Source organism: Scyliorhinus torazame, chromosome 2, assembly GCF_047496885.1.
Source record: "Scyliorhinus torazame isolate Kashiwa2021f chromosome 2, sScyTor2.1, whole genome shotgun sequence".
Classification (NCBI taxonomy): Eukaryota; Metazoa; Chordata; class Chondrichthyes; order Carcharhiniformes; family Scyliorhinidae; genus Scyliorhinus; species Scyliorhinus torazame.
Window position 1 is genome coordinate 353,728,839 of NC_092708.1, and position 26,558 is coordinate 353,755,396.

General features: G+C 44.8%; 1 protein-coding gene and 1 long non-coding RNA gene across 8 annotated transcripts in view; one reads left to right on the plus strand and one right to left on the minus strand.

Moving 5' to 3' along the window:
* Positions 1-1,554: 1,554 nt before the first annotated feature.
* LOC140403627 (uncharacterized) lies at positions 1,555-12,252 on the minus strand. 2 transcript variants are annotated; one of them, XR_011938369.1, is made up of 2 exons: positions 12,024-12,252; positions 1,555-2,010 (listed from the first exon to the last, which is right to left on the minus strand). It is a non-coding gene; the product is annotated as an uncharacterized lncRNA (long non-coding RNA). The 2 variants fall into 2 exon arrangements; XR_011938368.1 differs by having other exon boundaries at positions 11,053-12,252.
* A 203-nt stretch (positions 12,253-12,455) lies between these two features.
* The window catches only part of lrrc9 (leucine rich repeat containing 9), a 389,985-nt gene continuing 375,882 nt past the window's right edge, over positions 12,456-26,558 (plus strand). For all 6 annotated transcript variants that reach the window (XR_011938366.1, XM_072491694.1, XM_072491713.1 and 3 more), the window contains exon 1: positions 12,456-12,568. The gene's annotated coding sequence lies outside the window, so the exon portion shown is untranslated. The remainder of the gene's footprint in view (positions 12,569-26,558) is intronic.

A 26,558-nucleotide genomic window follows, 5' to 3' on the forward strand; every position in this document is an offset into this window, starting at 1 on the left:
CTGCTCTTGTCTCTCGGTTTATATTCGCTTTCTAACAATTAAATTTTTATGACGTTATTGTAAAGTAACTCTTATTTTCTTTGATTGTAAAAAGTATCTTTTGATCTAAAACAGTCTAATCCAACGAAGTATTCATTTTGACATGACTTCATCTCATAGATCTGATTACATTGTTTCCTTTGTGATGTTCAAAATGCTTTTGACTTCAAGAGGTGTTACTTTTAATTCCTGTCATTTCTATAGTTTTATTTTCCAATTGTGTCCTCAGCTCATAATTTTGACTTTGATTTTGGCTTTGAATTATGTTTCTCGTAGACTGATAAACCTGGTATTAGCAAATTTTCACACTTAGAATTATTACCAAATTCAACTGAACCTCATCCATTCTTTTCCAGATCCTTACTAAGATAGTTACTTTCAATGAAGGTGTGAGCTATTGTCTTTGGCTTCATTCAAAATCCTGTTTGTCTTGTTTGCTGAGCCTGCTTGACCAAGGATATCTGCGTTTTACAATCCTTCCCTGACAGCTGCTGTTAACCCTTTGTGGGATCTTTCCCTGTATCTTCTCATGTGTCTCTCAGACCAGATATTGCCAGACGTCCATGTTTCAAATGACATATCATTCCATATTTCCAATAACACCCCGTCTTGACATTTGAAACATAACTATATCATTTTGTCAATTATCCCCCCATCTAATTGTACTGACTTTCATTTATCCCCGATCTTTCTCATTTGTATGTACATGTTTTGTGATTTTAAATTGTGCACCGAAATCAATTCGTAAATGTATCCCTATCACAGACCAGTATTTTGTTTTTCGTTCTTTCCTCAAGTCCAATTACCGTGAACCATAGCCTCAGCCGCTCAGGAAGGTAACACAATAGCTATATCCGTGTTCCACTACCTCCAAAGCATTTTACTTCCTTGGGGTAGCAGCACCGTAGAAGCTTCCTCATGTCCCTTAGAAACAGCACATAACTCAGTCCATCAGTAACCAAAAAGGTCTTTTGTCCATCACTGGCTGCTAAGTGTCCTATTTTTCCGTCATTCAAATTGCTTTCCGTTTCTCATTGGAATGGTAAATTATGATATCATGTACCACCCCTTGCTTCATTAATTTAAAAGGTTCAATCAATCCTGCTTCTATCCCCGACTTCTCCACATTGATGTCTAACATTGTCCTGAACCATGTATGTCTGCCAACCCCTGGTGTACATGAGAGAATATCTTTCTGACGAACCTCCTTCAAATCCCTTTTGTCTGTTATAATTTCCCTGACAACATTTGCAATATAATATGCCGACAGTATTCACAAAACCACATCGAACTATCACTATTTCCAAATAAATTCTCCTTATTAAATACACAGTAAAAAAAAATGAAGTCTTATCAACATCAATATTATTCATGATGTTCTATGTAGTTATATCAAGAAAACACACTAAACTACCACTACACCCCTCTATTAAAACATTCACACAGTTTAGAAATGCTGATCAAGGTCCTTGAACGGCACACATATCCCCATTATAACATAACAGTCCCGACCAATTTACATGACATTTCTTTTTTAATAACGATTACAGCTCTTCAATGCAATATTGTTTGCTGCATTGGTAATAATTTTCCCGCCGTGGCATCAAGCTACAAAAATTCTTAAACTTGTGTCATTTATCATATTGGGGTTCCTCGTCAATCGCTGCTGTCTGCCGAGACCTTTAATAACTCCATTGCGTAGCACATACCCTGTGGAGACCTCAGATCATCCATCAGCTGATGTCCAATTAGAGATGTCTGACCGGAGGTTTCACTGTTCAGTAATAATTTGATATTTTGAGTTGTTTCTAACCCGTAAAGTTTTCCTCCGGGCTCTTGTAATTTAATTCCCTCAAATATGTAGCCAATTGTATCATTAGTTTCCCCCCAGTCCTGTCTAAAACATTCTTCTCTGGAGTGTAGTTCTCTTCCTTCTTGTGAACTGGTTTGTCTGTTATTTATTTTTTCCATCTGAAAAATCAAATGAACAGGTCAAGGGTGGAGAGGGCCCTATTCTTTAATTTGTACTTTCTATCTTCATTTGAACACTCAAGAAATGCCCTCTCCAGGACTTCTGGATTTCTTTTGCTACCGTTTCTTTCCTTTTTCTTTTTTTTTTGGAACTGGTTTATTTTCCTTATCCTTTTATGTCCTTCATACAATTAAAGCCTGTTAAGCCTCCTCCTTCTGTCATTGCACCCCTGAGTGAGATTTGAAGAATCTCAAATTCCTCCCCTTTTGCTCACTCAGTGATCCAATCATTGAAACCTTACCCTGATACATTCCTGATATTGCTACTGCATTTACTTGAATTACTTTATTTTGATTACGGCCGGATTTTATGAAGGTAAGTTCCAAACATGATATTTTAACTTTATCATCTGTCCAATCAATGCTGCAAACGGGTTTTAATTCACTGTCTTCCCACCAATTGGCCATGTGTTTTAATCTCTAATTCAACTGTGTTTACCCAAATTCTGAACAACCTTATCTTTACATTTTACAGCTTCACTGATTATTTTTCCTGCCGTTTTAGTTGGTAGCTTCACCCAAACTTCCTCTGTATTATCAATTGGTTTTAATATCTTAATTTTACTACCTGCATTTATTTTTATCAAATCTTTTCCTGCCATCAGATTCTCATTTCCTTATACTGCTAGTAATTCTCTTAATCTAACTTTTGATCCAATATCTTTATTCTCCAAAGCTCCTTCTTCAATGTATTTAACATTCTAAACATCATTATTTTTGCTGGTGACATTCTTGTGCTCTTCGGGCACTAGGACCCTGTGGAGCTATGCAGTGTCAATTTCAATGCTCAGTTTCAAAGCCTGCAAACAGTTGACTGCTGCCCAGTACAAACTCTTTATCCGTTTATTCTAAGACTAAGTTAGTTCTGAACATACTGATTTACCTCATAATACTGATCACATTTCTACCTGCCATTTATAACTTCCAATTGATGTGAAACTCAGTTTAACTAATACAACATTTTTTAAAAATACAAACACCAAAGGAAATTCACAATTCCTTATTAGACATGCACACATTCATCCACTGAGATCTTGGACCTCTATTCAGTGGGGTTTTAGTTTCTTTGAACAAAAATTGAGACCCCCTCCATGCTGATAAAGTTTCACTTATGCAGGAGTTTTTTGCTTCTTTTAATTTCTTCCACTCTTGTTTCATTGCTTCAACCCTCTTGACCGTGTTTCAGAGCAAGAGGATTATTCTAATTGCCATTTTTCGGAATTCTAAGTTCTGTTCCTGGTTGTCCCTTTCAGTTGCAATCTGAAATTAAGGATAAGTACCCTTTCTGGGCCCTATCCAAGGCTGACTAAGGCACTATCTTCCTGTTTTAGTTAAGGGTCAATTGGTTATTGGTCTCTAAAGATGCTAGGCGTCCCCATTTCTCTAGGCTTTAACCTCACAATCTGCCTTACTCTAAGGATGATTTATTTTTTGGCCTCTTTTTACCAGTAATGGATGCAAGATTTTTAGTGCTGTCACCAAGATGTCTTGCAGACTTTTACTCAGGGTCAGCATCTTCTAGTCTGCTGATTTTACACACCCAACCTGAGCATCAGTCCCCTCGATCCACAGAATATCCTTACAAAAGTCAATCACACATGACTTTCCAGACTAAACTCGGCAGGTAAAGTCTGACTCACACATAGACCAGAAACTTCTAATATTATAGCCTTGGTGCCGGTTAGAAACTTCTAATATTCCAACCGTTTCTTGGGAACTAGAAATTTCTAATATTCTAGCCCCCATTCTGCTCAACTAGAAACTTCTAATATTCTAGCCTCGCTTTACCTAGAACCTTCTAATATTCTAGGCCTCCACGCTGGATGCCATGGAGAAAGCAAAACAACCGGCTGGGCGTAATTAACAGTGTTAACACGACGGGTGCCATGTAGAAAATACAGCAACCTGCTAGGCGTAATTAACACGGTTTTAATAAAACGTTGGGCGGCATGTTTTTGAAAACTCACCATTATTCTTAGAAGTCCCTCTATACCAAAAAGGGCCGACATTCTAAGTGGTGATCAGGGATTCTCACTCTTAAAAGCTGCAAATACTTTCTTTACAGAAAGGAAAAAGATCTTGCTTCTGGATCCTTCTGGTTGGTTGAAGGGACCTTCAGGCCCAACTTGACAATCAATCTTCTTTAAAGTCTGCTCTTCTTTAGATGTATTCGCTGATGAGCTCAGTTGCTGTGTTCTATCTTTCCCATGTACAGAGCTGTGCGAGCTATCTCTGAGCTGACTCTGTCTACTCTTTAAATTCTAGTCTTCCTTAGATGTACTTAGCTATTTTAGCTCGGCTGCTCTGCCCTGTCTCTTTCCCATGACCGAGCTGACTGTAATCTGTCTCTACTTCTCCCCTCTCTCTCCCTCTCTCCGAGTTCTGGTTCTCGTTCTTGTTCTCATTCTGGTAGTTCCTGCTCTTGTCTCTCGGTTTATATTCACTTTCTAACAATTAAATTTTTATGACGTTATTGTAAAGTAACTCTTATTTTCTTTGATTGTAAAAAGTATCTTTTGATCTAAAACAGTCTAATCCAACAAAGTATTCATTTTGACATGACTTCATCTCATAGATCTGATTACATTGTTTCCTTTGTGATGTTCAAAATGCTTTGACTTCAAGAGGTGTTACTTTTAATTCCTGTCATTTCTATAGTTTTATTTTCCAATTGTGTCCTCAGCTCATAATTTTGACTTTGATTTTGGCTTTGAATTATGTTTCTCGTAGACTGATAAACCTGGTATCAGCAAATTTTCACACTTAGAATTATCATCAAATTCAACTGAACCTCATCCATTCTTTTCCAGATCCTTACTAAGATAGTTACTTTCAATGAAGGTGTGAGCCATTGTCTTTGGCTTCATTCAAAATCCTGTTTCTCTTGTTTGCTGAGCCTGCTTGACCAAGGATATCTGCATTTTACAATCCTTCCCTGACAGCTGCTGTTAACCCTTTGTGGGATCTTTTCCTGTATCCTCTCATGTGTCTCTCAGACAAGATATTGCCAGACTTCCATGTTTCAAATGACACATCTTTCCATATTTTCAATAACAGCAGGCACCTTGGGAATGGCTTCCACAGCATACAGATGCCGTAGACGCTAAGAGCACTCAGCACAGCTCCCGCACTACAGGTCCCAGATCCACATTCCCCGTACGCTATAGAGGTAGCAAGCACTGACCGAACCCTTTCGCCCGTGCTCCTCCAGGAACGCCACGACCAGTAGCATACGCCTCACGCATGTTAGACCCCGTAGAGCAAGGATTTTCTGCCTGTGAAAGGCACCTGCTCGCAGTTTTTTGGGCCGTGCAATACTTTGCATACATTACAGGACTCAACCCCATCACCATCCTCACAGAACACACACCGATACAGCTATTGTTAGACGGCCAACTTAAAGATGGCACAGTCAGCCAAATCCGTGCAGCCCGTTGGACCCTTCTTTTGCAGGGACGGGACATCACGGTAAAGAGAACCAAAACGCACACATTCCTTGCCGATAATCTGCAGTATGCAGGCACCCCTCACGAATGTGAGATCATCACCACAAAACACAACACAGGTCCATTTATTCCCAAAACACCCCCCAGGATAACAGGTAGTACACCCCAGAGACCCCAGCCAGACACGTGCGCACCCCTGAAGATATATGTGGATGGTTCATCCACAGTGTTAAACAGAGAGAATTATTGGTTGCGGTATATATGTAGAGGACGCGCAGGGACGCGCCCTAGATGAAATTTCCTTGAAGTTGCCAGGACACTTAGGCTCGCAGGCAGCAGAGCTGGCAGCAATTGCGTATATTGTAGACCACCCAGATTCGTTCCCGACCTCAGCAGACATCTACTCAGACAGCTTGTATGTCTGCAATAGTTTGACAGAGTTCCTACCACTCTGGGAAACAGGAGGATTTGTTTCCGCGGACGGTAAACCCCTACCCTTAGCCCCATTACTCCGCCATATCTTACAGACAGCGAAGGATAGGAAATACGGCATAATTAAGGTTCGCAGTCATCACTGTTCTTCCCCCCCTGGTAACGTTAAAGCAGACGCCCTAGCAAAGGCAGGCTCCAGGCATGGGTATTTCTGGAACCCCCCGAAAGCACCCCAGTACACGCAGTTCAGGTCTCATAGACCAACATTCACGATTTTGCGAAGGCCCAGAAAGTGGACGAGAAACTCAGGGAAGTTTTAAAGGGAACCTTCCCAGCCCCGTACGACAAGTTTAAAAACACAATCACCACACACAATGGTGTGATTTTAAAGGATGGCATTCATATAGTTCCCAGTCAGGACAGGAACCAAATCATTTGTCAATTCCATGACAATCATGGACACCAAGGAATTAAACCCACCCTAGCCCACCTCAGACCGCTTTGCTGGTGGCCTGATTTAAAAACCGATGTCACACACTACGTAGAGAATTGTTTAATCTGTGCACAGAACAATCCGGACAGATATGCGAAAAAGGCTCAACTTAGCCATACACGCCCCGTTAATGGACCCTGGACAAATCTCCAGATAGATTATATAGGACCCCTACCCCCGTGCAGAAATGGTTACAAGTATGTGTCGGTGGTCATAGACACCTTCACAAAATGGGTGGAAGCATTTCCATCACAAACTAATATGGCCAAGGCAACGGCTAAAATATTAACACACCACATCTTTACAAGATGGGGCCTCCCACGCAGTATAGAGTCCGATCAAGGCTCCCATTTCACCGGACGTGTAATGAAAAACGTCCTCACAATTTTCGGAATTCCACAAAAGTTCCATATCGCATACCACCCCCAGCCAAATGGTATTGTAGAACGAATGAATAGGACATTGAAAGCCACCCTCAGGAAAATGGTACAGCAAAATAATAGCACCTGGGATTCAGTACTCCCATTTGCTCTGATGTTTTTAAGAAACACGGTATCTACATCCACGGGTTTCACCCCCCCACACCCTCATGACCGAACGCCTCATGAAAGGCACTGAGTATTTACTAGGATTGGATTTGGCCAGCCCCGCAGTTACAGCCCTCACACATGAAACCGCGGTCACACAACTAGTGCAGAACATAAAGGCACCCCAACTCGCCGCAGCAGTGAGACTTGGAACCAGGAAGAAACAGAGCAAGGCCTGTTTCGCCAAAACAGTACACACCACTGAGCTTACAGGAGGGCAACAAGTTATGCTTTCCTTTTACAACCCCAGTTCATTCCTCTCCCCCAAATTTTCCGGACTGTACTCCATTTCGGACAAGTCAGCACCTCAGTATACAAAATAACCTATCCCAATGGTAAGCCTGCGTGGTTTCATATAAACCAGCTCAAAGCTTACGGCTCACAGAATAACCACACACACCACATCCTGTTCGCAGCAGCAGACGATCACGGCCCGCCCACAGATGACGTATTCCTCCCCTCCCCCAACCACTCCAGCCCATCCTCAGACACGACTTCAACTCCGCCCCCAGAGGCACGGCTCCGTCTCTCGCTTCCCTCAACCAGCAGCGACAGCGATCACGATGACGACAGCCACAGCACACCACGTTACGACTACACCCCTGCACCAGGCCCCACTCCCAGCGAGTCTGAGCATGATTCTACCGACCCATTTGAGATCACTTATATCAAAGCCCCTGACCCAGACCCACCGCCCGACAATTACGGATTGAAGCATAGTAGCTCCAACCTCGACACGCGGTTCTGGCACCGACACAATTCGTTCAGGCTCATCCGGAATGATGAGATGGACCCCAATTCGCCCCAAGCAGCTTTAGCATGGTTACTACAGACAAGAGTTTGGCAGCCGGGAGAAGATGATGACTTAGAGTCTGACTCCCACCAAACCAATTCCTTTGCGACCCTGTTTGCTATTGAGCAGTGAGGTGTCCAGATGATGGAGAAAAAAGGAACCGATGGAGAGATACGGTGTCCTTTCTGATGGAACCTGCACCATGTTTGTTGAATGTTTGTTCGTTAGTGTTATTGTTAAGTGTTGTGTGTAAACTCGGAAAGTTTTTCACGGCCCCTTGTCACCACCCCCTTTGACGGCAAATGGCTGTTAGAGGGTCTAGTTTGTCCCCAGAAACTGGTTAATGGAACAAGTTTGTCCCAGACAATAGTTCAGAGGAACTAGTTTGTCGACAGAACCTCGTTAAAGGTACAAGTTTGTCCCAGATAATAGTTCCGAGGAACTAGTCTGTCGACAGAACCCGACTCATAGTTGCTCTCCTAATTTGAGAGGCAGCCCCCCACGACGACCACATTCTTCCCCGTTCTTGCCGGTTGCTCAGGCAGTGGAGAAACGGCATTGGTCCCCGCCCTGCCTGAGGACCCCCCTCTGGTCAGCTACGCTCGGGTAGAGCACATACGTCATTGATCACCGTCCTACCCGGGGATTCCACCCATTTCTTACCCGCCGCGGCCCATACGCACCCCATTTTGGCTCGTTACATTCAAAATTCTTTTGTTTGGTTTTGGCAACCCTTAGGTTGCTTCCCTATGCTATTTACATCCTCAAACACTGGGATGGTAAATCACACAGGCTGCGAGACGGCTCGCAGTACGGCAGTATTTTCTTAGATGTCTTGTCCAAACATTCGGTGTAAAAAAAAATGAGGGAGACACAGATGGTGACCAATTATAAAGGGAAATTGGCAGTAAAGGACACACAGACAGACATACGAGATCTTAAGCAAGATAATAACAGAAATTAGGCTTGTGTTCACAGAACTCCAGAAACCACAGAGGAAGACAAAGAAGTCCGACAAAGATGAAGACAGCCTTCGTGTTCAAATGGATCTTAATGGGATCCCTTCAGTTGCGCGCGGACGCTAGCCCCCTGACCCCTACCACACAAACCGTAAATGACTCTCACCCCTGTAATACACGGAACCCCGAGATAACTAGCCCAGCGACAGCTAGCAATACCCCGATCGGGTGTGATATGTTTATCACCTGGTACTCACTCTCATATGTAGTCGAAGCAGTCTTAGTGCTGGCGATATTTTGCAGTGCCGTGCAAACATTTAGAGTCAGGAAATGGCGAAACAGAACATATCGCTCTCGCACCCCTGTATACAGATTTAGGTCCCCCATTTTCGGATTTCACCAGACCCCCAAACCCATTGGGACAGATTAAAGAGCATCCATTTTGTTTCATGTATTCTATGGAATAAAGAGATGTAAACCTCTGTGTCTGACTGCCAGGCCAGAGAAATATGTGTGCTGCTATTTTGTACAGTTTAAGATGTATAATTATTTTTGGATTATTTGTATTTTTGGATTGTTTAAATGAGGATAGTTTATTGAGAATAGTTAGAGGTTCCAGTTTTTTATTTTTCTGAAATGCATGTATTAATGTCATAGCGCCCCGTAGAATCTTTTGATAATGAATGTATTTAAAATGGTTTAGGTAAAATTGTGTTGCATAGGATAGGACAGTGTAGAGCCTAAGCATGGGTGCCCCGGGGATCAGAGGTAATGTGATCCTTCACGCTTCGCATTGAGGATCACAAGGAGGGGGTGTAGCCATCTGGGATGGCCATGTCCCGATTACAAAATGGACACTTGCAAAGACTGCAGGGAAAATTGGACAATGCTAAGAAACAAGCAGGTGCAAGCTCTGTCTGTTGATCAGAACCTTAAACGCTCAGACAGGACAGAAACTACCAAACAATTTACATACTAATGAGCCATCTCCGGGGACAAAAGGGAAACATTAAGATGCACAACGTGAGGACAGACTCCCCGGTGCCAGAAGAAGCGAAGACAAAGCAGGCTGACAGTCACCAGGACACGCCCAGCGATCAGGGGAACCCCCCCTCTATTGGAGGACAATCGATACCGATGATTGGTAAAGACCCAATTAGTTGAGGCCAAGTTCAAGGCCCGCCCAAAAGAGCACAAAGCCTTTGCAGTATAAGAGATATCACCCAAGGGAGAATCTTTCTCCTTTGGCTCTCAGCGAAGAGAGAGACCAGCCTAGCAGCTACAGCAGACCAAGTAAGTTCCAAGTCAATGGACGCTACGAGATAGACGCTCCTAGTTGCTACCCTGTAAACAGCTCAACCCAGCAACCTCAGAACCGAGCAACGGCCATTGTTCCTCTGACTGAGTGGGCGCCCGAAGCTAAGTATAGGCCTTCGTAATAGTGGTAGTTTAGTTTGTAGCGTTTATGCACGAGTAGATTTGACTGTGTGTAAATAAATGAGCATTGCTTTTGAACTTACTAACTGGTGTATCGAATCATTGACCAGTATTCGGTTCTGAACCTTGCGGCGGTGTCAAAAGATACCTGGCGACTCTTGAGCAAACGTGATTAAATAGAGCCAAATTAAGAACCAACCAAAAGTTAGCAACACCCCACCTTATCATAGAATTTACAGTGCAGAAGGAGGCCATTCAGCCCATCGAGTCTGCACCGGCTGTTGGAAAGAGCACCCTACCCAAGGTCAACACCTTGTCCCTATCCCCATAACCCAGTAACCCCACCCAACACTAAGGGCAATTTTGGACACTAAGGGCAATTTATCATGGCCAATCTACCTAACCTGCACATCTTTGGACTGTGGGAGGAAACCGGAGCACCAGGAGGAAACCCATGTACACACGGGGAGGATGTGCAGACTCCGCACAGACAGTGACACAAGCCAGAATCGAACCTGGGACCCTGGAGCTGTGAAGCAATTGTGCTATCCACAATGCTACCGTGTTCACCATTTAGCAGACAGTCACCGTTCACCTCATCTGAGAGGTCATCATCCAGGATTGTCTGTATGGGAAACTTTTCAACCTTGGTCGCTTCTGGGCAAAAGCAAAATTGACCACTATGGATATCCGCAACCTTCAGTTTGCAGACGACTGCTGCACAATAGCTCATTCTGTACAGGACATGCAAAGGAATCTTGGCCTCTTCAACTATAAGCCTATAGTAGGTTTAGCCTATCTTTGAACATAATCAAGACAAAGATCCATCACAAACCTGCCCCAGTTTCCAGCACCATCCATGGAGACAGGTTGGTTCTGAAGTATTCGCAGCAGTTCCCATATCGTGGCAGTCACCTCTCCCAAGTGACTGACATCAATGAGGAAGACCATCACGGATTCAACTGTCCAAGCTCTGCATTCTTAAAGCTGCACCATGTCCTTGACAACGGGACTTTTTGAAACCAACAAGGATCCTGGTTTACAAGGCCATTGTGTTGACCACCCTCCTCCACTGTAGCGAAACTTGGACTGTGTATCAACACCACGTTTACGATCCTTGAAGCTTCCATCAGCAGTGCTTGCATCAAATCTTGGGGATCAAATGGGCGGACCACCAGATCAATGCCAGCGTCCTCCAGGAGGCTGCCATTACCAATATCAAAGACAGGCTCCTGCACAACCAACTCCGACGGATGGACCATTATATCCCAATACCCGGAAACCACCTCCCTCAGCAGGTTCTTTTCTCCCAGCTATCCATCGGCCAACGCTCGAAGGACGGCTAAAAGAAAAGCATAAAGATATATGCTCAAGGCACGCAGGCATTAAGACCATTGACTGGGAGGAGAAGGCTGTGGACCGCTCGACATGGTTCCATCCGGTCCATCAAGGCGCAAGCCACTTCCAGGCTCAGCCACTGGACAACGAGGCAGAACAATGGCGGCCAAGGAAACAGAGGGAAGCCAATTCAAGGTTGCGAATTCCACTCCCCTTTGCAAAACATGCCCCCACCACCGAAGATCTGGTGGATCCAGAATCGGGCTCCTCAGCCATCTGAAGACCTACCAAGCCTGACGGACGCCAGCCTCGATTTCGCAGGACCGCTGCCACCGATCCTCGGTGCGCTCTTCCATGATAGAATAATACAGTACAAGAGAGGCCCTTCAGCCTACACCGGCAAAGAAAAACCTACTCTAATCTCACTTCCCAGCACTTGGCCCATAACCTTGAATGTTATAATCGTACCGATGAGACCTGGACAATATATGTCAAGTTGGGGAACAAGCTGACCACCTTCCTCCTCGGGTTGTCTTGAACCTATCCTCTTCATCTCTTGGCAGTTATACCCAAGAGGTCGTTACATCCTGCCAGTTTGAGTACTACCGAACCATAAAGTGGATCATATAGTAATGTTCCAAGTTGTAAGCTTGGTTTGGGTTTGCGATTAATTTTCACGGCAGGTGTGCGCGCGCGCGCGCCTTTGTAAAACGGGCGACACGAATCATTTTGAAAATAAGGGCTGAAAGCATTCGTCCAAGAAATGTTTAAACAGTTGGACAGTCGTTCGAGACGATAGCATGAAAACGTCGCTGAGCATTGCCGTTTACGTTCGGCTTTGTGGTCAGGTTTCGAGCTTCGCCGAACCCTTCAACCTTTAACCTCCGACCTTCCCCATGGAAACCAAAATGGCTCCCGGACAACAGAGACGCGCAGCCTGTTAGAATGTGCCGTCGGCGAAATGGCTTTTAAACAGGAGGACCGATAAAACCCACGCAGCCTGGGGGGTGGAGGTGAGTACCCGGAGGAGAGGTCAGGACGCGACATCGGTTTGTAATCCCGGTGGTGGTGGTGGTGGGAGAGCGGGACTCCGAGTCCACCCGACCGCTTCCCCCTCACTCACAGTGCGAGGGAAACCCCTGCCCCCGTTGGCAACAAGGCGGAGGCATTACAGCCCCCCTCCCCCAAGGGCTGGAGCGACGGGTCGATCTTTGCGCGGTGGCTCCCACTGGGTTTGGGTGTGTGTTTTGCGGCTCTGTAGAGTCCGCCTGCTCGCTCCTGTCCGGGGCAGAGGCATCCGCAGACACGCTGGCGGCCTGGCTCCGACACCGCGCAGCCCTGCCCTGAGTTCGCTCGGCCTCCTGACAGTCTTTTGGCCATTCCCCGCTCCACCCATCCGTGGGTCAAGTCGAACCACCGTTTTTAAATCACAATTGCCATCCTGTTTGGAGGCGGCGTCCGCCTTCTTCAGATTGGACACAATTGCCACAAGCTAGTTGTTTCTCGTGCCGATTAAAGTCCCACAAGTGAAGTTGCTGTCATCTTATTTGTGCATCTGTCCCTGAACATTTATTATAACAGTACGAAGTCTTACAACACCAGGTTAAAGTCCAACAGGTTTGTTTCGATGTCACTAGCTTTCGGAGCGCTGCTCCTTCCTCAGGTGAATGAAGAGGTCTGTTCCAGAAACACATATATAGACAAATTCAAAGATGCCAAACAATGCTAGGAATGCGAGCATTAGCAGGTGATTAAATCTTTACAGATCCAGAGATGGGGTAACCCCAGGTTAAAGAGGTGTGAATTGTCTCAAGCCAGGACAGTTGGTAGGATTTCGCAGGCCAGATGGTGGGGGATGAATGTAATGTGACATGAATCCCAGGTCCCGGTTGAGGCCGCACTCATGTGTGCGGAACTTGGCTATAAGTTTCTGCTCGGCGATTCTGCGTTGTCGCGGGTCCTGAAGGCCGCCTTGGAGAACGCTTACCCGGAGATCAGAGGCTGAATGCCCTTGACTGCTGAAGTGTTCCCCGACTGGAAGGGAACATTCCTGCCTGGTGATTGTTGCGCGATGTCCGTTCATTCGTTGTTGCAGCGTCTGCATGGTCTCGCCAATGTACCACGCTTCGGGACATCCTTTCCTGCAGCGTATGAGGTAGACAACGTTGGCCGAGTCGCACGAGTATGTACCGCGTACCTGGTGGGTGGTGTTCTCGCGTGTAATAGTGGTATCCATGTCGATGATCTGGCACGTCTTGCAGAGATTGCCATGACAGGGTTGTGTGGTGTCGTGGTCACTGTTCTGAAGACTGGGTAGTTTGCTGCACACAATGGTTCGTTTGAGGTTGCGCGGTTGTTTGAAGGCAAGTAGTATAAGTAGTACAAGGCATTGTATAGATCACAAGATGTTCATAATTTTTAAAGCACTCTGCAGTCTCATTGCACGTTAACTTTGTATCTCCTTCAATCCTAAAACCGTCTGACAACCTCCATTCTGTTCGTTCCCCGCGAGAGCCTCCAGTTTTCTACTCCTAAGCATTTCTTGCTCTTCATGTTTTAGCCTAATCAAAACATTAGCAACAATCACCAGGCAGGAATGTTCCCTTCCAGTCGGGGAACACGTCAGCAGTCAAGGGCATTCAGCCTCTGATCTCCGGGTAAGCGTTCTCCAAGGCGGCCTTCAGGACCCGCGACAACGCAGAATCGCCGAGCAGAAACTTATAGCCAAGTTCCGCACACATGAGTGCGGCCTCAACCGGGACCTGGGATTCATGTCACATTACATTCATCCCCCACCATCTGGCCTGCGAAAACCTACCAACTGTCCTGGCTTGAGACAATTCACACCTCTTTAACCTGGGGTTACCCCATCTCTGGATCTGTAAAGATTTAATCACCTGCTAATGCTCGCATTCCTAGCATTGTTTGGCATCTTTGAATTTGTCTATATATGTGTTTCTGCAACAGACCTCTTCATTCACCTGAGGAAGGAGCAGCGCTCCGAAAGCTAGTGACATCGAAACAAACCTGTTGGACTTTAACCTGGTGTTGTAAGACTTCGTACTGTGCTCACCCCAGTCCAACGCCGGCATCTCCACATCATTTATTATAAAACCGAGTTGTACCTCAGTGACCCTGCACCCGTACAATGTTTATACTTTTATATTTATTGTATATTTCCTAATGTTGATTCCACATTTGCATGTATTGTAGTGCCTTTTGCATTATCGGAAATTTGGACGCCAAGCAAAAACTGGGAGGCTGGGGGAAGTGACTAATGTTTTGATTAGGCTAAAACATGAAGAGCAAGAAATGCTTAGGAGTAGAAAACTGGAGGCTCTCGCGGGGAACGAACAGAATGGAGGTTGTCAGACGGTTTTAGGATTGAAGGAGATACAAAGTTAGCGTGCAATGAGACTGCAGAGTGCTCTAAAAATTATGAACATCTTGTGATCTATACAATGGGAAGTGGAGCCAATGGAGATTGGTGAATGTGGTAGTGATGTATAGGACAGAGTGCTGGGCCTGTTATACGAATGGTGAAACTGACAACAGTCCCAGAGACTTTGTGATCACAAATCATGAAACTGCGATGCAGCATTTATACAAGAAATAAAGGGAGGTCAAGAACGAAACATTTGAATACAGTGAAGAAGTTCCCACTGTTAGGAATGGAATCATGAAAGGTACTAGCCATGGAGAGTTTATTGTAGTAATGGCCCTTGAAAAGATTGAAAATGGTTGGTCACCGCCATGTTAAATATTGTTGATTTTGACATTGAGATTTGAGGTTGGTTGTGTCATGTGAGAGTACCGTTTAAGAAATGGGTGTTTAAGAAATGTACCTTTAAGAAATGGAGCTGCTCATGTTACTGGAGTGATGTCAGAGTGTGGGTGGAGCTGAGCTCCACTTGGCTTTTTTAGTTTCAGTTTGAGAAAAGTTTGGTTGTGTCTGTGAGTTGCACTGCTGTTGATCTAAGCCATCCAAAGACTATCTATGGATCATTTGGGTGAACTCAGAATTGTAAAAAGGTGTCTGTATTGAATATAAATCTAATGTGCTCCTGTATGAAGGTTGTTAAGTCTTTTGGATGTTAAAAGGACAGCTTACAGGGTTACTTAGTGCAGTATTCTTTGGGGGGTGTATTTGATTTACTGGTTGCTGAGATATTCACTGTTTGTTTTTAAAAGGTTAACTTGAGTTCATAGAATAAACATTGTTTTAAAAACCACTGGTCCATTTTCTGCCGTACCATACTTGTAGAGTAAGCCGTGTGCTCCCCATACCACAATCTATTAAAAGTTGTGGGTCAGGTGAACTCCATGATGCACTTTGGGATTCTCTAAACCCAGGCCCATAACAATTGGAGGCTCGAGGGGGATAAAAGTCTATCTGTTGGATTGGCTTAGGGAACTTAAAGACACTGAGTGGTGAGCGTATTGTGGTTGCTTTTCAGGTGTGGTATTTTAGTTTAAATGGCTCTTTCAGAGGCTCAGAAGTTTTTGGGGGTGGAGACGGTCACGCAGTACCTTATGGACAGAGACGAAAAGCAGATTGTTAGATCTGGCAAAAACATTGCAGTTAACATTACCTGACAAAATGCGAAAAGAAGAGGTAATTATGGCAGTGGTTAAGCATTTAAAGTTGCCTGAGATAGAGTTTGACTCATGGGAAATGGCAAAAATTCATTTGCAAATTAAACAAATGGAACATGTGAAAGAATTAAAGCAGCTTGAATACGAAAGAGAGAGAGAGGAAAAAGAAAAGGAGAGAGAAGAAAAAATAGCCCGAGCAGAACAAAAAGAAAAAGAAAGGGAGGTACAGATCAGGGAAAAAGATAAAGAGAGAGAGTTTGAACTTCAGAAAATGGCCATGAAACATGACAGTCAGTTAAAATTGGCAGACGTAAAGGGAAACGTACAGTTGGATGATAGTGATGAAAAAAAGCGTCAAAGTCGAAGGCTTGGTGAGGATCTATTTAAGTATGTCCAAGCATTGCCAAGGTTTGACGAGAAGGAAGTGGAAGCCTTTTTCATTTCATTTGAGAAGGTAGCTAAACAAATGAAATGGCCACAGGACATGTGGGTATTACTGATTCAAACAAAGCTGGTAGGTGGAGCTAGTGAAGTGTTTACATCACTACCGGACTTGGGTGCATATGAATTAGTGCCTGAAGCTTACAGCCAAAGGTTTAGAAATTTAAGGAAAGAATTTGATCAAACATACATGGAGTTTGAAAGGCTCAAACAGAGTAATTTTGATCGGTGGATAAGGGCTTTGAAAATAGACCAAACGTATGAAGCTCTCAGAGAAATTATACTTTAGGAGGTGTTTAAAAATTCAATTCCTGATGTAGTGAGAACTCGTGTGGAAGAGCAGAGGGTTAAAACTGCGAGATTAGCAGCCAAAATGGCAGATGATTATGAATTAGTTCATAAATCAAAGCTTGGTTTCTGACATCAGTTTCAGCCTGTGAGGGATAGAAACTGGGGACATGAGAAATACTCAAGTGGTAAAAGTAAAGGTGATCTGATGGGAAATAATAAGGAGAGTGTACCTCAGATTAAAAAAGAAATCCAGGAGGGTGGAAAAGAAATGAAAAGTTTCAAATGTTTTCACTGTAATAAACTAGGCCATGTAAAGTCACAGTGTCGGTGGTTGAAGAAAAGCACTGGGAAGGCTGATGTGGTAAAACAGGATAAGACAGTGGGGTTTGTTAAAGTGGTAAAGGAAAGCCCAAGTGAAGCGAAGGAGGTGCAAAAGATTGTACAGCCTGATCAAGAGGTGATTGATAAGAAGGTGCCAGATCTCTTTAAAGAATTTACTTGTGTGGGTAAAGTTTACTCGTGTATCAGGAGGAGCAGGTAAAGAAATCACAATTTTAAGAGATACGGGGGCTAGTCAATCTTTAATGGTAAGAGATGAGGAACTATGTAGTTTGGGAAGAATGTTGCTAGAAAAGGTGGTGATTCAAGGTGAGAGGATTAGCGTTCCATTATATAAGGTAAGGTTGGGAAGTCTAGTGAAGAGGTAGTCGGAGTAATAGAGAAATTATCTTGTCCAGGAATACAATTTATCTTGGGTCATGATATAGCTGGATCGCAGGTGGGAGTGATGCCTACTGTGGTTCATAGATCATAGAATTTACAGTGCAAAAGGAGGCCATTTGGCCCATCGAGTCTGCACCGGCTTTTGGAAAGAGCACCCTACCCAAAGTCAACACCTCCATCCTATCCCCATACCCCAGTACACAACACGAAGGGCAATTTTGGACACTAAGGGCAATTTATCATTGCCAATCCACCTAACCTGCACATCTTTGGACTGTGGGAGGAAACCGGAGCACCCGGAGGAAACCCACGCACACACGGGGAGGATGTGCAGACTCTGCACAGACAGTGACCCAAGCCGGAAATCGAACCTGGGACCCTGGAGCTGTGAAGCAATTGTGCTATCCACAATGCTACTATGTTGCCCACTGATAAGCCAGTGGAAAATCAGACAACTAAAGGGTTGAACAATGAATATCCTGGGAGTTTTCCGGATTGTGTAATAACAAGGTCGCAAAGTCACAGGTTAAGACAAGAGGAGAAATCAAAGAGTGAAGGTGAAGTTGAAGTGCAATTATCAGAAACGATTTTTGATCAGATGGTTGAAAACGAACAAGAACAGGTGGAGGATGAGGCGGATATTTTTAGTTCAGGAAAATTGGCGGAGTTACAACAGAAAGATGTAGAAATAAAACGGATATATCAGAAAGCATATACAGAAGGGGAATCTGAGAGTATACAAGAGTGTTATTACCGTAAAAGTGATGTCTTGATGAGAAAATGGAGACCTGTACATATGCATGCGGATGAAAAGTGGGCAGAAGTTCATCAAGTAGTATTGCCGGTAGGGTATAGAAAGGAGGTGTTGCGAGTTGCACATGAGGTACCAGTGGGAGGTCATTTGGGAATAAGGAAAACTCAAGCTAAAATCCAGAAACATTTTTATTGGTCTGGACTACATAAAGATGTAGTTAAATTTTGTCAATCATGTCACACATGATTGGAAATTACACTATTGGATTACGTGTCAAATTTTAGGGAACGATTAAATAGAGCAGGTGAATTGGCTAGACAACATTTGAAAGTTGCACAAAATGTAATGAAACGGGTAACGGACAAGAAATCCAAAGTTCGTAGTTTTGCCAGTGGAGATAAAGTTTTAGTGTTGTTACCAGTGGTAGGTGAACCTTTAAAAGCTAGATATTGTGGACCTTATCAGATTGAAAGGAAATTAAGTGAGGTGAATTATGTGGGAAAAACACCAGATAGAAGGAAGAATCACCAAGTGTGTCATCTGAATATGCTTAAAAGGTACTTTGAAAGGGAAGGAGAGAAAAAGGGGGAGATTTTAATGATTCTAACTCAAAGTGACAAACCAAATCCAGGTGACTGTGAATTTGACATACCTCAAATTAAATTGGAAAATGAGGATGTTCTTAAAAATTTGGATGAATTGTTAAGTTACCTTCCAGAGGAAAAACAAACTGACCTGAAAGAGTTATTGATATCACATGGACAAGTTTGTGCAGGTAAATTGGGAAGTACTAAAATGGCTATACATGATCTAGATGTGGGAAATGTTGTTCCAATCAAACAACAGACTTAATCCTTTAAAATTGGCACAGGTTAACAAAGAGATTGAGAGTATGCTTAAAAATGGCATAATTGAAGTGGGTTGCAGCCAATGGAGCTCACCCATAGTGATGGTGCCTAAACCAGACGGTACCCAACGGTTGTGTGTGGACTATAGAAAGGTTAATGCAGTTACAGGAACGGACTCTTATCCTATCCCACGTTTGGAGGATTGCATTGAGAAAGTGGGACAATCCGCTTTTATTTCCAAATTGGACTTACTTAAACGTTACTGGCAGGTACCTTTATCCGAAAGGGCGAAGGAGATTTCAGCTTTTGTGACTCCAGATGGTATATACCAATTCAAAGTTATGCCATTTGGCATGAAAAACGCCCCAGTCACATTTCAATGGTTAACTAACACAGTCGTTTCAGGATTACTCAATTGTGCGGTATACATCGACGATCTGATAATTTTCAGCCAGACATGGACAGAACATTTGAAACATCTGATGGAGTTATTCGATCGAGTTCAGGAGGCAGGTTTGGTGATAAACCTCGCCAAAAGTGAATTTGGAAAAGCCCGAGTCACATTCCTTGAGGAGTTTCCGATACCCTCAAGACGAAGGGAACTAATGTGATTTCTTGGCACGAGTGGATTTGATCGAATATTTGTGCAAAAGCTTTGTGGCGTGATTGCTCCACTGATGGACTTGCTTAAGAAACATCAGAAATGTCAATGGGCAGCGGACTTTCGACAGGCATTTGACTGCCTGAAAGCTGTGATAACCAATGAGCACTTGTTGGAGAATTACAAGGGACTCTATGATCAGATTGAACTAAATTATCGGTCTTTAAAGAGAAATGCCGAGGCGTAGAGAAATGGACAGATGGTGCAGAGACCTTCTTTTTCAAAGAGACTGTCAATCATGAAGAATTTCAGTTGGAGGAAGAAGAACGGGAAAAAAATGGACTATATTATTATACCTGTTTGTGTGTGTTGTTTTTTTAAACGAACAAGTATATTTACTGTGTGCATTTCTTAAAGGATAGTGCAAAGGTGAAAAATGAAACCATCTTGAAGTTGATGGTTTAACTTTTTTCTTGGGGGGGGGCGATGTCATGTGAGAGTACCCTTTGAGAAATGGGTGTTTAAGAAATGTACCTTTAAGAAATGGAGCTGCTCATGTTACTGGAGTGATGTCAGAGTGTGGGTGGAGCTGAGCTCCACTCCTGCTTTTTTAGTTTCAGTTTGAGAAAAGTTTGGTTGTGTCTGTGAGTTGCACTGCTGTTGATCTAAGCCATCCAAAGACTATCTCTGGATCATTTGGGTGAACTCAGAATTGTAAAAAGGTCTCTGTATTGAATATAAATCTAATGTGCTCCTGTTTAAAGGTTGTTAAGTCTTTTGGATGTTAAAAGGACAGCTTACAGGGTTACTTAGTGTGGTATTCTTTGGGGGGTGTATTTGATTTGCTGGTTGCTGAGATAATCACTGTTTTAAAAAGGTTAACTTGAATTCGTAGAATAAACATTGTTTTGTTTTAAAAACCACTGGCCCATTTTCTGCTGTACCATACTTGTAGAGTAAGCCGTGTGCTCCCCATACCACAATCTATTAAAAGTTGTGGGTCAGGTGAACTCCATGATATCCTTTGGGATTCTCTAAACCCTGACCCATAACAGTTGGGAAGACTTGGTTAAGAGCTGAGAGAGAGGGAAGATTAGCAATGTGGTGGTAGTTGTAGGGGAATGAAAGGTGGGGTTTTTAAGGATACGATGAATGTACTTTTGGCAGGAAGAATCATATCTGCGGAAAAAATGCAGTCCAACAGCACTGGGTTGTTAAGAGGTGTTGAACAGCAGTTTGAACTGGTAATATATTTTATGGAGATCTCTTTTATGGAGGCTTTTGTATGATGTTTCTTGAACTGGCTTAATTGAATAGCCAATAGCAAATCAGATTTTAATTTTAACTTTTCATATATACCACAAGTTTAATGCATCGTATCACTTTGGCTTGCAACAAGAGGAGGCGGCGTAGTGGTATTGTCGCTGGATGAGTAACCCAGAGACACAGGATAATGATCAGGGGACCAGTGTTTACATCCCACCACTGCAGGTGGTGGAATTTAAACTTAATAAAAATCTGGAATTATATGATGACCATGGTTCACTAATGTCCTTAGAGAAGGAAATCTGCCATTCTTGCCTGGTCTGACCTTTAAATGCTCTCTGAAATGGCCTATTAAACTGCTACGAAAACACAAAAAAGAATGAAACCAGGCGGACCACCCAGTATCGACCCAGGCACCGGAAAGGACAACAGCAAACCCAGCCCTGTCGATCCTGCAAAGTTCTCCTTACTAACATCTGTGCCAAAGTTGGGAGAGCTGTCTCATCGACTAGTCAAACAAAAGCCAGGCATGGTCATACTCACAGAATCATACTTATAGATAATGTCCCAGACACCAATATCACCATTCCTGGGTGTGTCCTGTCTCACCAGCAAGACAGACCTATAGAGGTGGCAACACAGTGGTATGCAATCTGGAAGGAGTTGCTCTGGGAGGTACTCAACATCGACTCTGGACCCCATGAAGTCGCATGACTTCAGGTTAAACGTGGACAAGGAAACTTCCTGTTGATTACCACGCACCAGCCACCATCAGCTGATGCATCAGCACTCCTCCATGCTGAACACCACTTTGAGGAAGCACTGAGGATGGCAAGGGTGCAGAATATGCTCTGGATGGGAGCCTTTATATGTCCATCACCGAGAGTGGCTCGGTCGTACCACAGGTTGAGCTGGCCAGGTCCTAAATGACATAGCTGGTAGACCGGGACTGCAGCAGGTGGTGGGGAATCAACAAGAGGGAAAAACATACTTGTACTCATCCTCACCAACCTGCCTGCTGCAGATACATAACAGGGGTAGCACAGTGGTTAGCTCAGTTGCTTCACAGCGCCAAGGTCCCAGGTTCGATTTCAGGCTTGGGTCACTGAGAGCAGAGTCTGCATGCTCTCCCTATGTCTGCGTGGGTTTCCTCCGGGTGCCCCGGTTTCCTCCCAAAAGTCCCGAAAGACGTGCTGTTAGATGAATTGGACATTGTAAATTCTCCTTCTGTGTACACGAACAGGTGCTGGAATGTGGTGATTAGGGGCTTTTCACAGTCAATTCATTGCAGTGTTAATGTAAGCCTACTTTTTTTTTATCATAGAATTTACAGTGCAGAAGGAGGCCATTCGGCCCATCAAGTCTGCACCGGCTCTTGGAAAGAGCACCCTACCCAAGGTCAACACCTCCACCCTATCCCCATAACCCAGTAACCCTACCCAACACTAAGGGCAATTTATCAAGGCCAATCCACCTAACCTGCACATCTTTGGACTGTGGGAGGAAACCGGAGCACCCGGAGGAAACCCACGCGCACACTGGGAGGATGTGCAGACTCCGCACAGCCAGTGACCCAAGCTGGAATCAAACCTGGGACCCTGGAGCTGTGAAGCAATTGTGCTATCCACAATGCTACCGTGCTGCCCCAAGCCCCGTACTTGTGACAATAAAGATTATTATTAAGTGACCACCGCACCGACCTTGTGGCGACAAAGTCTCGTCTTCACATTGTGAATGACCTCCATCATGTTGTGGGCAGCACGGTAGCACAGTGGTTTGCACAATTGCTTCACAGCTCAAGGGTCCCAGGTTCGATTCCCAGCTTGGGTCACTGTCTGTGCGGAGTCTGCACGTTCTCCCCATGTCTGCGTGGGTTTCCTCCGGATGCTCAGGTTTCCTCCCACAGTCCAAAGATGTGCAGGTTAGGTGGATTGGCCATGCTAAATTGCCCTTCGTGTCCAAAAAGGTTAAGTGGGGTTACTGGGTTATGGGGATAGGGTGGAGGTGTGGGCTTGAGTAGGGTGCTCTTTCCAAGGGTCGGTGCAGACTCGATGGGCTGAATGGCCTCCTTCTGCACTGTAAATTCTATGACTACCACCATGCTAAATGGGAAAGTCTTTGAACAGATCTAGTAACTCAAGACTAGGCATTCATGAGGCGCTGTGGGCCATCAGCAGAAGCAGAATTGTATTCAACCACAACCTGCAACCTCAAAGTCCGGCATAGCCCCCGCTTTACCATTACCACCAAGCCATGGGATCAACTCTGGTAAAATGAAGAGTGCAGGCACCAAGCAAACCGAAAAATGAGGTGTCAACCTGGTGAAGCTACAATACAGGATTGCTTGTGTGTCAAACAGCAAGTAATAGACAGAGCTAAGATTCCACAACAAACACATTAGGTGTAAGCTCTGCAGTTGTGCCACATCCACCAGCCATGAATGGTGGTGGACAATGAAACAACTCACTGGAGGAGAAGGCTCCACAAATATTCCCATCCTCAATGATGGCGAAGCCCAGCGTATATGTGTAAAAGTCAAGGCTGAGGCATTCGCAGCAATCTTCAGCCAGAAGTGCCGAGTTCATGATCCATCTTCGTCTCCTCTGGAGGTCCCCAGCATCACAGATGTCAGTCTTCAGCCAATACGATTCACTCCACGTGATCACTCCACATGTTCTCCACTGGATACTTCAAAGGCTATGTGTCCTGACAATATCCCAACAATAGTACTGAAGATTTGTGCTCCAGAACTTGCTGCCCCCTAGCCAAGCTGTTCCAGTACAACTACAACACTGGAAGCTACCAGACAATGTGGAAAATTGCCCTAGTGTGTCCTCATAGATCATAGAATCTACGGCATGGAGACAGGCCCTTCGGACCAAACTGGTCCGTGCCAACCAAAAAGCCCATCTAAGCTAAACCCATTGGCCAATATCCCTCTAAACCTTTCCTATCCATGTATCTGTCCAAATGCGTTTCAAATGTTGTCAATGTTCGTGCCTCAACCACTTCTTCCAGCAGCTCATTCCACATACGTACCACCCTCTGTGTAAAAACGTTGCTCCTAAGTTCCCATTAATTATTTCCCCTTTTAACTTAAGCCTATGACCTCCAGTTCTCGATTCCCCAACCCTGGGAAAAAGACTGAGTGCATTCACAATATCCATGCCTCTCATGATCTTATACACCTCTATGAGATCATCCCTCAGTCTCCTACGCTCCAAAGGAAAAAGTCCTAGCCTGTCCAGTCTCTCCCGATAACTGCAGTCCCTTGAGTCCTGGCAGTATCCTTGTAAATCTCTTCTGTGCATTCTCCAGTTTAATAACATCTTTCCTAAACAGTCCCACTCGCCCATTTCAACTGAAGCACTGCTTTCCTTGTGGACAATAGGTCAAACATTGCCTGCAACTCCTGCCTCTGAGCCAGTGGACCCTGATTAGGCTCCCCCGTATCTCCCATCCACCTCCAAAATCTTTGCTATCAGTTGATGGCGTTCGTCCCTCTCCTCCCTATCCAACTTAACCTTAAACGAGATCACCTTCCCGTTCACCACCACCTTCAGAGCCTCCCAGACCACTGACTGTGAAACCACCCCCATGCAATTAAACCCCACATACTCCTCAATCACCTTCCCTATCTTGTCACAGAAGCTCCATCAGTAATGCCAGTTCTCCGACCTCTTAACTCAGGCCAACAGCACCTTTCCCACCACAAAAAAGTCAACCCTCGAAAACACCTTGCGCACTGGGGAGAAAAATGAATACTCCCGATCCTTCAGGTTTAAAAATCTCCATGGGTTCACTCCCCCCATCCCCATCATAAGCGCTGCCAATAACCCTCCCTCTAGCCAACTGGGTCAGTCAGTGATCGCAACTGGGACCTGTCCACCCTTGGTTCCAGCACGATGTTTCAATCCCCCCCACTATCAGCCCATGGGTATGCAGATATTGGATGGCATTCAACGCTCTCTTCACGAACCCCGCCTTCTCCCCTCCTCAGTGATCTGGCCCCACGTGCCCAAAACCCACCTCCATTAAACCAAGACACAACACAGAACTGCACTCGTAAGGAAAAGGAAAACCAAGAAAAACAAACTCCACATTCACGAGACAGAAAACAAAACCCCAATCAAATAGAAAAATCCTCCATAAGAAAAACACAGTCTCCGACCCCACCAACCAAGTCCAAACCCCAGATCTCATCAATCCCAGACCTTCAAGCCTTAACAAACACCTCTGCCGCCTCCACCGGCTCAAAATGAAAATCCCTCGAATTGTGAGTCACTCTCAGTTTGCAGGATAGACTACTCCAAATCTCACTCTGCTGCCGTACAATGCCGCCTTCCCCTGTCCAAAGGCCGTCTGCCTTCTCGCCAGGTCTTCGTATATATGTATACCAATGCCTTCCCATTTCATATCTCATCTCTGCTCCGCCCAGCCCAAAACCATCTTCACGTGGTAGCTGTGAAAGCAGACTGTCACCGCCCTTGGTGGCTCATTTGCTTTAGGCTTTGGCCTGAGCGACCGATGTGCTCTGCCCAACTCGTAGCGGGAGGGTTCTTTCTCCGCGCCCCCCCCCCCCCCCCCCCCCCCCAATCAACTCGCAAACATCTATGCAAAGTACTTGGTCTGCCTCAGACCCTCCACCTCCTCGGGCAGGCCCACAATTCTCAAATTTTGCCTCCTCGACCTGTAGGTACTCCACCTTAGCTCTGTACCCTTTGTTGACCTCCGCCACCCTCCGCAGCTCCTCGCCCATCGAGGTGAACCCTTCGCTGTGTTGCGACAATACCTCCTCCACCCCTTTCAACGTCTTTCCTTGCTCCTGCACCTCAACCGATGTCTTCGTCACTGTCTCCTTTACTGGGGCAATCGCCGCCTTCTCCCATCCTTTCAGCGAAGCCATCATCTCCCTCTGAAGCACCTCCATATGCTTGGCAAACAGCCTCTCAAACTCCACCAACATCACTTTGGTCAGAATTTCCACAGTGGGGAGAGTGGCCCCACCCAGTGACCCAGCCCCCATTTTGCTTCTTCCGGCAGGACTTTCAGCCTCACCTGCTGGCGGTCCTTTGTTCACTCCCTTCTTTCCAGCACCTTTCTTCTGGGGCTTCAACATTCGTCATCTTCCTTATGACTTCCCACATCAACTCACCTACAAACTACCCCTGCAAATGGGCATAAAAGTCCAAAAACCAGCGATTCTAGCAGGAACCACATAACGTGCCACCTCCGCCTACATGCCACCACCGGAAGTCACCCTTCCAACATCTATGAGGGATTCAAAGAAAAATAATTGCACCAATTAAAAAAAAAAAAGATACAAGGATATTCAAACCTGAACCTGATTTAACCAAGGCGAATAGGCTTTCTCTTTCCATCCATTAGTTAATAATCATTATGTCTAATGATGGTTCTTTGCATTTTTGCATCAAAGTTCAAGTGCTGTACACCAGAAACAGGACAAATTCAACCCAGCCAAT